The 13443-nt window shown below is 38.4% G+C and overlaps 1 protein-coding gene across 1 annotated transcript in view; it reads left to right on the forward strand.

Annotated features, from left to right (window-relative positions):
- Positions 1–13443, forward strand: part of LOC134675158 (probable sodium/potassium/calcium exchanger CG1090) — a 62394-nt gene that overhangs the window by 18983 nt on the left and 29968 nt on the right. The window lies entirely within an intron of this gene.

A 13443-nucleotide genomic window follows, 5' to 3' on the forward strand; every position in this document is an offset into this window, starting at 1 on the left:
ATATTATCCACCGTTGATGGAATCAACACTGAGTATGGAATAAAATCATCTGTTGATTTGACGTGGATGCGAAATCTGACAGTTGCACATGTCGAATTTAGCCCCTTATATCTTAGCTCCTGTCATGTATAAGCATAACATTTCCTATGTTATTTCCTAGTGGATAGTGGGACTGTCCACAGAAAAGACGGTGATTTTTGACCTATTTGTACTGAGTACCACAACTAATAAAATGGCCAGCTAATTTCGTCCTACTCGTCTAGATACTTTGTCTTACAAGTTACAACTGAGGGGCCTACCGCGAACTACATTCGACTTTTTGCCTCCCTGTCACACTTAGATACGAATTTACAAGAGCGACAGAGACGTCGAACGTGGTTCGTGGTATGGTAGGCCCTTTGAATCTCAAAAGTCTAACAAATTACCGCCCATTTATCAAGGCCTCTCCCTCTCACATCTTTAACTACCTACTTTACTTTATAAGGATGTTAGCAGTGACTTAACCTGTCGTCTACCCGGGCCAGTAGCGTACATTACCTAACCATTACAGCCCTCAACTTTTGGGTATGTCCACAGGAAAGACCTGAACATGGTTTTGAGTTAGAGCCCCCTTATTTAGAATGCTTTAAATAAGCTATATTCACATACTAGCATATACAAGGTGTTACTGACCATCGGGCTTTAAATCCAGGGCTCGATTCTACTCGCTAAACTGAGCTACTTTTATTATGGCACCAACCCCGAAATCCCGAAAAAAATGTTTACGTTTTATTTTTTACATTTTGTCTGATCAGTGGCCTATTTTATAAAGCTACAAGTTACAATTTACAAGCGGAAGTCTCTTTCTAACCCTATGTGTTAGAACGAGACTTCCGCTTGTAAATTGTAACTTGTAGCTTTATAAAATAGGCCACAGATGTCGACGTTCTATGGAAAAGCCAAAAAAATTTCCCCGATTTTAGGGTAGGTCCCATAGTAAAAGTAGCTCAGTTTAGCGAGTAAAATCAAGCCCTGGAATTAACCCTTTAACCGCCGGAGTCTGATATATAAGACATTACATATCCAGCTCATTTCGCCACAGTCTGATAAATAAGACAAAGATCTGATTTGGTTTTTACAGCACATTTATAACTCCCGTAACTATGCCAACCTTACTCTGCGTGGTACTATTACTGTCGGTGGCGACATGAGCACGCTCGATAAAAAATTGCTGGCGGTTAAAAGGTTAAAGCCCCATGGTCAGACACATACTGTATACTAAATACATATTTAGTATATATGTAAATATCACAGTTCAACTTTATATGTATCATTAACAAATCACAACTTGATTTTAAACATTAGAATTGGCCTCCTCACAGAAAAGATTCTTTGACCTGACATATTTGACCTTTACAGCCAAGTCTCAAGGTCTCAAGTACCCTCTCCCACACTGTTAACTTGTACATCGGTGGACCTTATGCCTTTTGTATTAAGGTCCACCGATGTACAGTTAGGAGTGTTGCTGTCTCCCTCTCCCACATCGACGTTATTCCTTCAATATAACAAAGGCACGCCAAGATAATCACGACATAATCAATCTCATCTGACGTTATATTCTCCATCCCCTTCACTCACACTCTCACGATAGAGATAAAAACAGTAATTCACTTTTTCTATCAGAATGACGTACGATTTGCAACTTTAACGCGTTGGATCAAAGTTGGAATTTTATTGAAGTGTTTGGAAGCGAGGAGCTACGGATCGTAGCATCGCTACGGCGTAGCACGTACGCTTGACGTACGCGTAGCAAATGGATTTGACAGATTGTTAGGAGCGTATTTTTAAAACGAATTAAGAAAGATGTAAGATAGCTTTTAAGCTCGAGAAAACCTTCTAAAGAATCATTACTTATCTCTTCCTTAATGTGCCCCTGTGTATATATTATATATTTATATATATATATTGTGTTTGTATTTTTGTATATGTTTATATATATGTATATGTATGTTATATATATTAAACTATTTGTTTGTACCTATTGGTACATATTTATATAATCTAGACACGCGGCAGCGTGTCAAGCCAAGTTCAAGCAAAGGAACTGGCTAGCCAGCGCCAAGTGTAAAAATGTGAGATCTTAAAGTAGATTAGATTTGGCTTGGCCAGGTTTTATCAGAATTACAATATATATAAAATTATTGATATAATGAAAACTGGCCAAGTCAAATCTAACCTACTTTAAGATCTCACATTTTTTTAAATAACAGCAATTGTTATAGGTATCCAATAAAGCAAAGAAATAGAGTTTAATAATTGTTTATAATGTTATTTTGTTCCTATAAATACATATTAGGATTTTGCATAGAACTTGGCAGTAGCACTCATTTAGATCTCCATTCTTTTTGCGGCGAGCCCCACAGCCAAGCATAATTTTTGTATTGAACTTGGCTCTCCTTTTTTACATTTATGTTTTTGGTGGGATTGTATATAACTGAATGTGTAATCTTCTTATTCCTGTAATTTATTTCGTGCACTACCTGTTTTTAAAAGTTTTCTATTCTTTATATCCTGCTACCCCAAGGTTGTCTGGAAGAGATCGCTTACAGCGATAAGACCGCCTGTTGCTACCATTATTTACACTGTAAATCTGTTATTTTATTTTTCTTTGTGGTGCAATAAAGAGTATTTACTTACTTACTTACTTACTTACTCGAGGCGCATTCGAATTTTGGAAATGTAACTAGAATTTATATTGATTTGACATTTGTTAAAGTATTATACCGTGACTAATGTAATGTCATGTACCTTTTCCATAGGGGCCCGATTCGGATTTTGAAATAGACATCTATTAGACATCTTTTAGGCATCACCAAGATACGATAACGATATGTTTAAGATCTGACCTGTCAAATTTCACATTTGCGCGATTCTGGAGATACTCTTGAACGATTTCCACAGAATATGACTTAGAGATCCAGTTCACATATATCTTACTTTATCTAACGTAAAAGTGACACTGGATGCCCGAATTGCGCTGCAAAAGTGAACTAGTTGATATCTAAACTATAACGTATCTAGAATGGATCTAGTACGTGTCGTCTCTTGTGAATATCTTGAAGTTCGAATACGGCAGTAGGTCACCTTGGACAAAACGCGTAAGCTAACCAAAACATATAATTTGGTGGTTGTTATAAGCAATTTCCACAGTGCCAGCTATGGAGCACGATAATAATATAACGTGGTACAGCCACCTGCAATAATATGTTCGAAGATAATAAGATGTTTTGATACTATTCGAAGGCCGCATAAATATGTGACACGCTCTTATGGCTCTACAAATAAGATCGTGTCAGATATTTCTGCAGCGTTCGTTGTGTAACATATTATTGCAGGTGACTGTACAAGAGCTCTTCTAACAACTGGGTTACTATTGTCGCCTGGCTAACAGAACAGTTAACAATAGTTAATTCAAGTATCAGTACTTTCTTAAATTATTAGTACAGTCAAGGAATTTAAATTCCGACCCATTTCGTACTTTGTCATAGTGACAACCGTATGAGGTCTCTAGCGGCTTTCATATTGATTGTCACTGTGACAAAGTACGAAAAGGGTCGGAATTTAAATTCCTTGACTGTACCTGTTAATAATTAATATCTCACTGTTAAGTACTGCTCAAATACCTGACAATCTTGATTTTCTCCAGAGTATACTACAATACCTTTACTCTTTGGTATACTAACAAGATCATTACCAAAGAATATAATACTCACTAGGAGATCATTACACCAGCCAATCAAGGAAGCGTTTATGTATGACGTTCCTGTACCACCCTAAACAAAAACATCGTATTTTACAAAGAAAACCACGTCGGTTACACCCTTTATACCGTGAATGGAGGTTGCTGGTTGCTTCTCGTAAAAACATGGGTTTATGGTGAAAATGACGCGTCCATAAAACGCAGGGTATAAATTTTCCTGACGATAAAATACAACTCGCTTTTGACTCTAGATAATGACAATTCGATAGGTATTCTTGGCTTTAATTCATGACTCTCGTTTTACTTATGATAAAATTAGCAATTGTCAGGAGTATGTAAATAAGGGTTTACCTTTATTTTGCCGTCAATTTTTCTGCAGATTTTCGTTTCACAGAAAATTTTTCAAGTAATTTCAAATCGCAAAATAATCTTTACATAGAATATTTACTTCTAATAATTTTAGTTCGAATTATTTATGTTTCACCAAAAATTTAAAACATTAGTTTTGTTTCAAGAACAATTTATTCATGTAATTTTATTTCACAGAATCATCGATCTGTAGAAAAGTCACTTCTTATAAATACGGTTCACCAAAATTGAATATACAGAATAGTCATTTAGCCGAATTTTATTTATTTAGTAGTTAATTTAACGCAATCTGCTTCTCTGGAAGGAATTCGTTTTTAGGGGTTGCCGTTCTAACCTAACCCACTTTTCTGGCAACAGTTCGTTTTCTTGGGGGTCGCAGTTCTAACCTAACCTAACCCACTTTTATGGAAAAAGTTCGTTTTTTTGGGGGTCGCAGTTCTAACCTAACCTAACCCACTTTTCTGGCAACAGTCCGTTTTCTTGGGGGTCGCAGTTCTAACCTAACCACTTTTCTGGCATAAGTTCGTTTTCTTGGGGGTCACAGTTCTAACCTAACCTAACCCACTTTTCTGGCCACAGTTCGTTTTCTTAGGGGTCGCAGTTCTAACCTAACCTAACCCACTTTTCTGGCAACAGTTCGTTTTCTTGGGGGTCGCAGTTCTAACCTAACCTAACCCACTTTTCTGGCAACAGTTCGTTTTCTTGGGGGTCGCAGTTCTAACCTAACCTAACCCACTTTTCCAGCAAGGGTTCGTTTTCTTAGAGGTTGCAGCTCTAAAGTAACCTAAACTCCTTTTTTAGCAATTTCAATGAATACTTCGAGTATGTGAAAGGTAATTTATTAAAATAATAATTGTTGAAATAAATATTCTGTGAACTGTAGTTTCGCACAAATAATAATCAATGAATGATAATTCTACAGTGAGTCTTTTATTTTATTTAAAATTCTTTGAATAAATATTCTGAATTTGAATCAAGTTACAAAATCTGTTTCTTTGAAATGAATAATCGAAGAAACAGAATTAATTGTAATAAAAATGTGTGATTCGATTATTCTATGAATAATTTTATGTATAACAAAATTCTGCAAAAAATTTGGCGATAAAATAAGGGTACACCGTAAATAAGGCATTGGTCCCACCGCGAGCTAGTAAGCTATGAGCTATCGGCAATAAACACGAACAAAAGATAAGCACTCCCGTGTAAATAAAAGAGACACAGCGATATTTATAGTTACTCGCCCAGCGGTGAGCTATAAATATCGCCGTGTCTCTTTTATTTACACGGGAGTGCTTATCTTTTGTTCGTGTTTATAGCCGATAGCTCATAGCTTACTAGTATTACGCGGATACGAGGTTCCGCAGCAGCAGGGCGGTGGAGAAAGAATACTCACTGTACGCACAATGCACATGAACTTTATTATCTAGTAAATAATATATGTTAATACAATTATGGGAGCTAAAGCTTACGCGTCCGACCATCAACGCAGCCGAAACCAAAAAGAGAGGGAGCAAATAGAGTAGCAACATAGACTAAAGAACATAAGGTGTCATTCACACATGCGTACATTCATTGGTTGGTATTATAAGGGTGTACATACAAGATTCAATTTTCTAACACTTCCCCTCACACTTATAAGACCAAATGTCTCATGCTTAAACACAACATAAGTACACAGAACACTATACAAAACTAACATATGTTGTCAATGTGTATTGGCACATCCCTGATAAAAGGCTTGAACTTAATATAATATCAATTATATTAGTTAACATTTACAATAATGCTTGCCCTAAGTAGAGACTAACTCTATCCATATACACATTCGTATAATAACATGCTTTCACGAGACACAAACATGGACTGAGTGAAGAAAGAATGCATGCTATTTTTACGATTGCACATGTACATTTGTAAACAATATAAACGATTATATAATGATTTTACACGCACATAATGCAAACATGCCTACTCATTTAACTCTATATTCATGCTTTGAATAAATTTGGAATGTTTATAAAGACTCAGCGGTTTGGTAAGTACATCGGCTATCATTACTTCTGTTGGTAAGTATTTTACAGTTAACACATTATTATGTACCAAATCTTTTATATGATGATACCGTACATCTATGTGTTTGGTACGCTTATGTGAATATTCTTTACAAAGTAAAAGCTTGTGCGCACTCTGATTGTCATTGAACACAGTGATGTTAGGTTTCACATGTAAAATTTCAAACAAAATATTTTTGATGAAACATAGGTCTTTACATACATCATTAATTGAAATAAATTCACTTTCAGTAGAACTGAGTGCTACACAACGCTGTTTGCGTGATTCCCAATGTATACAATTCGAGCCTAACTTTATTACAAAACCAGTATAAGAGCGTCTATCTACATCATTAGCCCAGTCGGCATCAGCATATGCAATTAAATTCAATTCTCTACTCTTTATGAAATATAAGGAATAGTTAATTGTTCCCGCTAAATACCTTAAAATCCGTTTTGCTGCAAGCCAATGACTTTTATTAAACTTTGAATTATACTGACTTAAATGGCTACAAGCATATGCTATGTCTGGCCTGGTACAAACAGCTAAGTACATCAAGGAACCAATAAGTTCTCTGTAATTATAAGTTTCATCACATAAATTTTCTCCTTCAGATTCAAATTTACAACCTACAGACATAGGTGTAGAGACAGGTTTACAATTTTCCATATTAAACCGCTTGAGTACTTTCATAATATAGTCGCTTTGATCTAACTTTAATACATTTCCCTCCCTTACAACATTGATGCCCAGACAACTTTTTAAATTTCCTAAATTCTTACAATGAAATTCACTCTGTAGTAAATTAAAAAGATTATTTTTACAGGATTCGTTATTCGAGAAAATGTAAAAGTCGTCTACATAAAGCGCTACTACTACTAAACTATTTTTATCTTTACTTATATAGATACAAGGTTCATGTTTACTTTGAACAAACCCATTTTCACACAGTAATTTATTTACTTTGTTATTCCAAATTCTACTAGCTTGTTTAAGACCATAGATCCCTTTTTGTAACAAACAAACTTTATTTTTATGGTTATTATTAAAACCTGGTGGAAGCTCCATATAAATGGTTTCCTCAAGGTCTCCATTGAGAAAAGCTGTGGTCACATCAATGTGATCTATGCTTAAATCATACTCACAAGCTAAAGCAAACAATATTCTCATTGTACTATGTCTTACAACTGGTGAAAATGTGTCTTTATAGTCCACACCAGGGACTTGTGTATAACCCATGGCAACAAGACGCGCTTTAAATTTATCAAAGTTACCTGATGCATCTGTTTTGATTTTATATACCCATTTAGACTTTATTACGTTCGTATTATGTGGCCTATCAACTAATCTCCAAACTTTATTAGCTATAAGAGAGTCAAACTCACATTTCATTGCGGCAGACCATTCTGCACTAAGGGGACCAGTGACAGCATCCTTATACGATAAGGGTATGTCTAGGCTGTGGACAGACGCAGCATCGTGCGCTACCATGGAGTAGTCTGACGTGTAATCAGCATACCTTTTGGGTTTTTGTGACCTTGTAGTACGTACGGGACGCGAGGAATGTACAGCCGGCGCATCAGCTGGGGGCAGGGCTTCCCCTGAATGTGACGGTCGCGGCGACAGCACTACAGACTCGCTCGACGAGTCACCTGAGCCCGAAGTAGAGCAGCCTGGCTCCTCATTCTCGCTTCCGGTACAGAATTCCTCAGAATCTGAAAACACCATGGAAGAATCATTAGGTTTTTGAGTACACATTTGTTTTTCACTTCCTGGGTTGCAGATTGGAATTTGCTCACTTTGAATAGACATTGAATCCACATCAGTTTCACTAGAGACTAGATTTTCATTACATTGACTAGGGATTTCAATTACATTATTCTTATTTAGATTCTCATTATTTTTATTAGGAATTCCAATATTATTATGACTAGATTTATCATTATCATTAGAAATAAATTCAAATTCATAAAATATATTCTCATTGTCAGATTGGTTAAAACTTAATTTATCTAAATTGTTGTAAAATTTATCTTCTAAAAACACAACATTTCGAGACAAGATCACTTTCTTAGGGTTCAACGGATCCAAAAGCCTATAGCCTTTTGTCGTTTCACTGTAACCAACAAAAATATAAGGTTTGCTTCTAGGATCAAGTTTGCGACGATTTTCTTTAGGTATTAAGGAATAGGCAATGCAGCCAAAGACGTGAAGATGCCTGAGGTCTGGTGTAGAACCTGTCCAGAGCTCTTCAGGGGTACGTCCCGACAATGCACTTGTTGGACTCCTATTCTTTAAGTATGCAGCAGTCATAACTGCTTCACCCCAAAAACACTTGCTGAGACCAGCTTCATATAGCATACATCTAGCCTTGTCAAGAAGAGTCCTATTCAGTCTCTCAGCAACACCACACTGCTGATGGCAGTAAGGAACACTCTTCTGATGAACAATACCTTCTCTTCTAAGAAAATCAGCAAAACTTTTGTTACAATATTCAGACCCAAAATCTGTCCGAAGAGTTTTAATTGGCAATCCTAATTGTTTTTCTACTAAATTCTTGTAAGTAATAAAATGTTTAATTACCTCGGATTTATGACGCATGAGGAAGATGTGTGACTTCCTGGTGTAGTCATCAGTCATGGTAACCATGAACCTCGCACCTCCAATGCTGTCTTCTTGAAACGGACCTGCTACATCGCTATGCACTAGTTGCAAAGGTACGTGTGCACGTGTAGCCTCGCCCACGGGATACGGCAAGGCAACTTGCTTCCCAAGCAGACAGGTCTCACACTTCGCACCAAAAGTTTCCTGAAATTGTATACCAGTTGCAGGATCATCCCTTAGAGTACACATGCTTTTAAAGCTGAGGTGACCTAAACGGGAATGCAGAAGTTGAACTGGCAGAGAAGAAACAGCTACATTAGCACTCTGTGTATCTTGCCTATTATGCAAAAACATGGAAGAGTGCACTTCTTGCGAAGTTCCTTTTCCTTGACTACACCCATCCCATTCATATAAACCATTCCTATTAAATGCTGAGGTAATAGGGTTGCCATGAATTTTACAACTATTGTATATATTACATTTCTCTTTGGTAAAAACTACAGTATAGCCTACATCACACAATTTACTAACAGATAATAAATTAGCGGTCAAGTTTGGAACATATAATACCTTATTAAGTTTATCGATGACGCCTCCCACTGGCAGTTCCCCGACGCCTTCAGCCGATATAGAGTCATCGTTGGCCAAAGTCACTTTACTTCCTTCGCCCGGCAGCTCCTTGTAGTCCTTCAGGATTGTCTTGTCGTTGCAAAGATGATTGGAGCATCCAGAGTCCAGGTAAAAGGATGACTTCTTCACAAAAAAGGCTTTCGATGACTCGGTAGCCAGAAGCGACCGATTCTTCACCTTGTCCTTCCTATATTTGAAGCACTTGCTTTTTATATGGCCTGATTTTCCGCAGTAGTGACAAGTAACCTGTTTTTGTTGTCTGGGTACTGTGTTTCTTGCCTTGGAGAACAGGGCGGCTTCATCTACACAGGAAGATCCTTCCATTTTCCTCGATTCTTCTTGAAGAAGGCGAGATCTCACCATATCAGCGGTGAGGTTGGTGTCGGCGATATTTGCAGTCTCGAGGTTGCTTACCAGCGCGTCGTATTCGTCTGGCAGTCCGCTAAGGAGAAGTTCCACCACTTCTTTATCTTCTATGTTCTTGTCAATATCCGCCAATTGATGAACGAGCGACATCACCGCTTCCAGGTAACGGGACATGCAGTTATATTGCTTGTACTCTATACGATGCAGCTGCCGCAATAGCAGCACGCGCCTGTACAAACCTTTGTTTTCAAAAACAGTTTTTAGGTTATCCCACGCTTCTTTAGCGGTCGTCGCCTTTCTGATGTGTTGTAGGCACGCGGTCGAAACGCTGAGGCCGATGCGAGCCAATGCTCGTTTGACGTGCGAAGGGTCAACGTCCGTCCCTTCCACAGTCTCCCACAAACCGTCCAGGGTCAGCAGCATCCTGATCTGGTACTTCCATGTCTGGTAGTTTTCCGAGCCACGTAGCTTTTCGATCGAATGGTTGGAGTAGCTGAGAGGTTGGTTTTGATTCACCTCGGCCATGATGAATGCGCTTACCGGCGATCATAGGATGATGACCCACGTGTGGATGGCGTGATGGCGAACAGTGAATATATATCAATCGTGACTGTGCCCAGAACCTATTACGCGGATACGAGGTTCCGCAGCAGCAGGGCGGTGGAGAAAGAATACTCACTGTACGCACAATGCACATGAACTTTATTATCTAGTAAATAATATATGTTAATACAATTATGGGAGCTAAAGCTTACGCGTCCGACCATCAACGCAGCCGAAACCAAAAAGAGAGGGAGCAAATATAGTAGCAACATATAGACTAAAGAACATAAGGTGTCATTCACACATGCGTACATTCATTGGTTGGTATTATAAGGGTGTACATACAAGATTCAATTTTCTAACAACTAGCTCGCGGTGGGACCAGTGCCTGAATGTAAGAAATCGTCGGTGTTGTATTTTGTTCATATTGTTATCTATGCTATTTTACTATAACTGGGCTGAATATCTATTTTACAGCACATATGGTGCTACTTTACCGCCCTGGGGCGGGATTAAGAACATTACGTACGTATCTATCTCAAAAGCTTTAAGGGCCAAAACGTATTGTAAAACGTTGTGCAATACACTTGCGAAAAGGTAATTCGCAACTCGTGTAAATTTCAAACACCCCCTTCGGTCGTGTTTCAATTTATCGCCACTCGTTGCGATTTTCCTACTTTTCGTACTTGTATCATAAAAGTGACATTCCATTTCCAACTGCAGCTGCAATACTGTTCATTTTACTATGGAAACGCGTCGCTGTCATTGTCAATTTCCATAGTAAAATGAACAGTATTGCAGCTGCAGTTGGAAATGGAATGTCACTCTAATGTGTACTAATGTTAGTATTCTGCATATTATTCATTCACTGATTGCGCCTTCTTTACGTATTTCTTACTTATGCTTGGTAGTTTAAAAAAATATAAGTGTAGGTAATATGTATATATCTATGGTAAGTCAATGCTGACATTTCATTGTTTACAATTTAGTTCACTGATGTATAAATAAGTAGAAATATGGTAATAATAAATAATATTTCGGGGGCCAGTACACCGTCTGCCGGAAATAATTTTACTAGGCAGATTTTATAAGTACTTTATATACCTATCCCATATCTCAGTAGTTTAGTATCGCTTATAGTCCTTGAGGGCGTCTGCTAGCTGGCGCAGTTGCACGGAGCGGATGAGCAGGTTAATGAAAATTTTATGAACAATGCTAAAGGTGGCCACTGACGAACCTTCCAACAGTCCAAATAGCGTGGCTACATTCCAAAATCGGTCCGTGAATGTCAAAAACGTACAATGTTTAGTATTAGGATGCCGTCCATTTGGATGAATCCATTGTAACGGCATCCATTTGGAAGGCTCGTCAGTGGCCTGCTTAACTGGCGCGATCGCGTGTGATGGATTTACCTACAATGGCACCAGTGGCGGATTTCCCATAAGGCACAGTAGGCCCGGGCCTAGGGCGGCGAGATATTAGGGGCGGCAAATTGAGACAAAAAATTCGCTGATGATAACAAAAAATAACTCAATATTAGGCCAGGTAACGAATTCTCAAAAAAAGGTAATATATCTTTTCGTTGCCTGATCTAAATGTAGTCAATATGATGGGTGCTGATGCTGAGAAAGGGGAGGCTACAAGGCTTGGGGCCTAGGGCGGCAAAGACTGTAAATCCGCCACTGAATGGCACTCTAGCTAGACAGGTATAAAGACAAACGATTCATAGCGAATTCAAGCCGGTAATGCGTATAAATTATTGGATAAAGATAATAGTAGTTTGTGTTACAAGGGATCAAAAAGATATACATATTTCCGTCAAGGCTGTAGGTACATTGAATCCTGAATGAAGCGATGGATTCTATAATAGAATCCTGAGCGTAATGAGGGATTCAAGTGTTAACGCCCAAGACGAAATAATTTTGATACCGTGTTACACATACTGCTTTTCACATCAACTATGAGGAAAATAAAAAAAATCATAGTGGTGACACAATCTGATGCTTAAACAGATTATTTAAGCTAAATGTAAAAATAATGTGCTAGAATAGAAAAGTGTTACTTTGATCCCTCCTAGCAGGGAAGAAAAAGCCCTTTTCCGAATAGGTATTGATGTGAAAAAGACATTTATTTGTACGTACTTATTACCTTCCTCTTCTATTATCTACCTCGGGTCCTTTCATATTGTAACGGAGACTCCGAGGACAATTCAAATTAGGACTAATGAAGGTCGAGGGTTAATTTTGCTTCGTAACAAGCGGAAATCCCCTTTTTAGGCTTGATTGAATACTATCGAGTGGTTTTACCATAGATTAGGAATCCTCTAGACCGAGTTTAGAGCAATTATTTCATGCAACCGATGATGCCAAAAATGCGGAGGTGCGTGGGACGAGGTGAGCGAAGTCCCGTGCCGTGATTGGTCCGTTCAAAGACACGTACGTCACACAAAGACACTTTCGACTCGAACATGGGGTAAAATTACCGTATGCGTGGCAGAGGGGGTAGCGCGACTATTCTAAGTCTGGAGGATGTTTTGTCTGTGGGTTTTACGAATACGGTTGACTTATCCTTTAGCAAGGATACGTCAAGTACCTATGATCAAGGTTATTGTTTTTAGGGTTCCGTAAACAGTGCTGGCCAAACGTTAATTGCAATTGACCATTAACCAGTCCAAATTGAACCGTAAACGGTAACGGACGGTTACAGCTGACGGTTCAATTTGTACTGGCGGGGGGTTTTTCACGGTTCAATTTGTACTAAAAAGAGGGGGGAGGCCTTTGCCCAGCAGTGGGACACAGTAGGCTCTGAATAATAATAATTATAATTTTCATTATGTGGTGCACAATATACAATACTTACCATCGCTATTTAAGAATAAGAAACCATTTATTGCAACACAAAAAGCGTACATAATGGTGACATTTATATAATAAGACTAAACACAGGTGACATAATAACTAAAAAAAAAATGTGCGGCAAAAGGAACGGGCTCAGCATAGGTACGCTGCGTCAGTCAATTTCATTACAAATTGCCTGCGCAGCGCTGATTTTCAGTCCGTCCCCTTCACTGAACCACATTGACATTTAAGGCCGAGCCACACCGGCTTGCGTGTGCGTGACGTGCGCGTGTGCGTGCGCTA

The sequence above is a fragment of the Cydia fagiglandana genome, chromosome 21 (genome assembly GCF_963556715.1).
Source record: "Cydia fagiglandana chromosome 21, ilCydFagi1.1, whole genome shotgun sequence".
Lineage (NCBI taxonomy): Eukaryota > Metazoa > Arthropoda > Insecta > Lepidoptera > Tortricidae > Cydia > Cydia fagiglandana.